The sequence below is a fragment of the Pinus tabuliformis genome, chromosome 3_2, assembly GCF_031772625.1.
Source record: "Pinus tabuliformis cultivar Carrire ecotype Pingquan chromosome 3_2, CPIR1, whole genome shotgun sequence".
Lineage (NCBI taxonomy): Eukaryota > Viridiplantae > Streptophyta > Pinopsida > Pinales > Pinaceae > Pinus > Pinus tabuliformis.
The window spans coordinates 643,274,819-643,280,818 of NC_142302.1; positions in this window are offsets into that span (position 1 = coordinate 643,274,819).

A 6,000-nucleotide genomic window follows, 5' to 3' on the forward strand; every position below is an offset into this window, starting at 1 on the left:
GAGGATTTTACTGGGGGGAACGCACATCAAGGCAGATTCCTTGATCCTTGATACTACTAGTCTCACTATAGCAGGCAACATAAGAGATGATAGTGGTCTCTGTCATTTCACCAATACTTTCCCCTCGTAGTCACTGAATGCTTGAAGGGAAAGTGGCGTGGCACACTTGGAACTTCAAGGGAATTTCTTGAAAGGCACGACCAACTTGACACCCTTGGCATCACAAATATACTGTTAGGCGTGACACCCTTGGAACTTAAATGGAAGTTCTTGAAGGGCACGGACAAACTTGGCACCCTTGGAATCATTAAAAATAAATAAATTAATAAATACAATCAAGATATGAAAAACTGGGTAAATTCACATGAAGGGTAAATGATGTTAAAAACCGAGGTAATTAAATCAAGAATAAAACTTGAGTTAAGAGAATCATAGGAAGAAATAAAATATTTTACCTTAAAAACTCTATCCTTCCCATGTTGGAAAATATTAGGTAGATAATGTAAATTAATTAGGTAAAAAGGGGAAAGAGGGACATAAATGTAAGGATAAATATTAATCCTAAAATAGTTAAACCTAATTAAGAGAATATGATGGTGAATTAAAATAAGATTAGTAAATTAAATTTTAGAGAAATTTAGAGAACATCCATGTGGCAAAAACCAACATAAGAATATCTATCTAAGAGATAACTTGAGTTAAATTAGGGAGTAGATAGAGGATCAAATCTTAACTTATCAACTGACTTTAGTAATGAACAAAAAATAAGGAGTAAAAAAGGGGATCAAGAGACAACTAAGAGAAGAAATAGGAATCTTGTTGAGGTGAGGAAAAATATTATTTTTAAATTAAAATTTAAGTAAATAATTTTGGAGATCCTTGATGAGAGAGTGACACATGGGTGGGTGAATAATCAAACTATTGGATTAACAAAAATAATTAATTATGCATAAAATGTCAAGTGTCACCTATGAAGACCCCTATAAAAGAAGGGGCAGGCCATGGGAGAAAGGACTTTTTCTTTACCCTATTGTTGGATGGATGAGACTATGTCAGAGTAGTGACTATGAGCTATAGTGAGTTTGGTGAGGTAGAGGACTTTAGAGAGGGGACTCTTGAGCCAAAGAGTGCTCTTCTCTACCAGCTAATACATTCCTCCATTGTACAACCCCATTGCAGCTCGGGGTTCCGCGGGGTAGGAGAGTACCCAAGGAGTAGGCTGGGAGGTCAACCGATTGGTCATTGCATTCGGATTAAGCACGTCGACATTCACACTTGGAGGCGACCGACGACAAAGGAGGGTATTTAGTGGCAAGTCAAATTTGAATCTCATCTCGTGAACGATACCTATGTTGTTATAATATTCTTTTATATGACTTCATTATGGCTTTAGTTAATTATATGTAAATTAGATGATATGTTCAATGAAGTGAAATTCGGGAATGTGTTAAATAGTGCTTAATAAATTTTGAGTTCCCAATGCTATCTTCTTATGGTTGTATTTTTATTTTGATTTAAAATATATATATATATATATATATATATATATATATATATATATATATATATATATATATATATGGGGTTGGTCCCTACAAGATCCACTCTATAAATAAGGCAACCAAAACAATTAAAGTTACACTCTATTTGATTTGAGATGTATATTAAATTTATCTACTAACAAGCCTAAAACTATGAAAGGGGCAATGTAGATGGAATATGAGGATGGTTGGAGATTGGCCATAATTGAGGAGATTGATGCATATAGAAAGATTGAAACATTAGATTTGATATCATTGTTTAATGGATGGAAACCTTATTGTATATAAATTGGTGTTCAAAAAGAAGATCAATTCAGATAGTAATGTTAAAAAGTAAATGGCTAGATTGGTTGTGAAAGGACATTTTTAAGTTAGAGGGATAGAATTTGCTTATATTTTTTCCCTAGTTGCTAAATTAACCTTTATGAAGTTTCTGAAGTTAACATCTATGAGGATTTTGTGATATATATACCAACAATTTTTTATTAGAGATAGGATAGATGGATGTGAAAATGACATCTATACATGGTGGCTTTAAGTTACAGGGATAGAATTTGCTGATATTTTTTCCCTAGTTGCTAAATTAACCTCTATGAAGTTTCTGAAGTTAACATCTATGAGGCTTTTGTGATATATATACCAACAATTTTTTATTAGAGATAGGATAGATGGATGTGAAAATGACATCTGTACATGGTGGCTTTAAGAATGAAATCTATTTAACATAGCCAAAATCTATTTAACATATCTAGAGTGCTATGTTGAAGAAGGTAAAGAGACATTGTTTTGTCAGTTAAAAAAGTCTTTATTTGTTCTCGAACAATATCCTTGAATATGTTAACAAAGCTTTAGATTCTTTTTGTGTTTAGGATTAGGCCTTTGAAATCAAAAACCGATCCCTGTGTGTATTACCAAAAAGATGTTGGTCATTTCCTTATTATCACTTTGTGTGTAGAATATATGTTAATATTGTGGTAACAATAATGATGTAATTCATGATTTAAAGTCTTAGCTTTCAACATAGAATTCATGATTTAAAGTCTTAACTTTCAACATAATTCTATATGAAGGACTTGGGGATATAAAAAATATTGTAGAAATGGAGATCAAGAGAGATAGAGCGAACAAAAAGCTTTGGTTAAGCCATGGTAAGTATGTGAACTTTGCACTAAAGTAGTTTTATAGCAGATTGTAAACCGTTGATTGTTCCAATTTATATGGGAACTAAGCTTTAAGTTTAGGAATGTCCTACTACCAGTGTTCCGGGAGAGCCCCCCGCTCCCAATCCGCGCTCCACGGGGGAGCGACTTGAGAGTGGGTCGCTCCCTAAAAAAAATTTTGCTCCCTGCATTTTCAAGAACGTTTTGCCTTTTTTGCAATTTTTTTTTTTGTAGTAATGTTCGAAATGCAATTTTTTTTAAAGAAACAAATAATTTTTGAGTGGGGCAACTTAATGATCAAGTCTATGTCTCTAGTATTGATATGCTATTCATGGTAATGTTAAATTCTTAAAGTAAAAGTAACATTCTCCTTAATCTTTATTTTCATCCCTTTACTTAAATTTTTAACATTACCACGAAATGACTCGGGATGTTTGAGAGTGGTTCCGGCCTCATTGGATTTCATATGGAGAAAGTAGAATTTTAGATTTCATCCAAAATCCAGCAGACTTATCAGTTTTTCAGGATTTCAAGATTGGGGGATTGTAATGTTTCCATTGAAGTTTGTCATGTATTAGGGTATGGAACTCGTATTTAATCAAGAGCACCAATCCCTCTATGTACCTTGATGTTAGTGACATTGGTTGTCGAACTCCTCTATCATGACCCTCCTTAAAATGTATGCATCACTCAAACAAAATCTTGACTTGACATGCTATGCTTTTCTATATTATGTTAATGCTTAGAGGGTGATATTAATGACGAATATCCCTATACAGATATAGAGGTAATGACAAAGATACCTCTGGATATTAATGCTTAGAGGTGATATTAATGACAAAGATCCTGATTTTCCAACAAGACTAAAAAATTAGACATTTCTCGTGGTGGCAAGAGGCCCAAGCATAAGAAATAGCTAATAGATTTACTTCTCTTTTCTAGTTTCTAGTAGTTTTTATAACTATTGACTCTTTCATATTTATTATGATATTTTTTTAAACAATATATGACAATTTAAGTTTGAAGTTGGCAATTATAACTCATTAGTAATGAATTATGAATATGATGCTTCATGAAAGTTGAAAGTTGTTTCATTTCATTTCAATTTATAACATTTCATTTCATGTTAGATATTATTTGTTGTAATGGTTACACTTAGCTTACAAGTACAACTTTGGTGATCAATGATGATAAATGTTATATATTGAATTTTGAAAATTTGAAACTTTAAGATTGACGAATCATGAGACTCAATATGTTGTATGTTACTATGTTACTAACTTGTGGACGTGGTTGATGAAGATTATAACTTCTAGATGATTGTTGTTATATGGTTCAATCTACATTTTTTATATCTAATTCATTATTCTACATGTTTTTGTTGACATATATGTATCAAATATAATATATATATATATATATATATATATATATATATATATATATATATATATATATATATATATATATATATATTTATATTTATATATATAATGCTCCAAGATTCGCTCCCAAACCGGGAGCTTCTGAAAATGTCACTCCCGCTCCTCGCTCCTGCTCCCGCTCCCAAGTAACAATGCCTACTACATATGCAAAGATTGACACTATAGCTTCAATTCCTTATGTTAGTGAAATTAGTAGTTTGTTGTATGCAATGGTCTATACTAGACCAAACATGGCTTGGGAGTCTTCGGTCGATTAATGGCTAAACCTAGACATGAACAATGGGATGTAGTGAAGAGGGTTTTCAAGTACTTGCAAGGACTTGAACGCATATTCTATTTGTTATCATCATGATGTTTAAGAGAACCAACACTTAGTGGATATACATGGATTTGTGGATTCCAATTGGTTTGAGGATGTAATTAAACGAAGATTTATCAATGGATATGTGTTTTGACTATTTGGAGGAGTACTAAGTTAGACAAGCAAGTGACAAGTTGTGGTTTCCTTTTCATAATTTGCGGAGTTGAAGTATATGGCAACTACTCGTGCATGTATCAAGGCTATCTAGCTTATGAAATTGGGTTCATATGTAGGGCTAAGTCAAAGAGCTATTACTTTGAATATTTCGAGTTTTATATATATTAAAATTTAAATATTTCAAATTATTATTTATTAAGTAAGAAATTTATGTTCGCATCCATAATCTTCAATACATTCTATAATAGCATTTTATAATTGAAATGATTATAATTGTTTATTTTAATTTATTATTTATTTAAAATAATAATTAATTATATTAATTTTTTATTAATGTAATAATTAATATAATGATTAATAAATATAGTAATTAATTATATTGATTATTTATTATTATTAATTTTATTAATTATTATTAGTTAATAAAATTGATTATTATTATTTAATATCATTAATTAATATAATTAATTTTTATTAATATAATTTAATATTATATTAATTAATATGATTATAACTATAATGTAAATAATTATTATATTAATTATTATTAATTAATAATTATTAATGATTATTAATATAATAATTAATTATATTAATGTAATAATTAATATAATAATTAATTATAATGATTATTATTGACCTATTAATAACTTTTATCATTATTAGAAAGACAAAATATTTAATGATTATTATTATTATATTAAATAGATATTTTTATAATATGAATTTAATAAGGGATTAAATTAATAACCTAATTAATTAATATTGTAGAGTTTAATGGAGAATTATTATTATTATTATTATATTGATATTGGGTTAATTTTTCTTTAATCAGGGGAAACCAGCTTCCACTGATCTCCATACCACTGTCTCTGTTTAGATTATGCGGGTGCTTGATGATTTCAAGAGCTTCTCTGATCTTTCGTTTATGGTGTTGCTCTTCTTTAGCGATAATGGAGGCGTTTTCCAAGAAGACATGGTGCTTAGTTTTCGATGAGTGTTCTGCAAGGGCGGAAGAACGAGACCTTTCATTTTTAATATCAGCTCCATGTTCCTTAAGTCTCGTCTGCAGGGAGCGACCCGTTTCACCAATGTAGCTTTTCCCACATGAGCAATCGATTTTATAGACCCCTTTAAGCTGCTGTTTATCAATATTATCCTTAACTGATCTGATACTTTGCCTAATTGTTCCAGGGGCTGAGAATTGCGTGCTTATGTTCTTCCTTCTTAGGACTCTCGCAATCTTATCTGTAACTCCATGAATGTAGGGAAGAAAAACCCTACCACCTTCAGGTTGATCTCGGGTTTTAGGTTCATGGGATAACATCCTCTTCTCAGCTTTCTGAATTGCTCTCTTAATCTCATTTTCTTTGTAG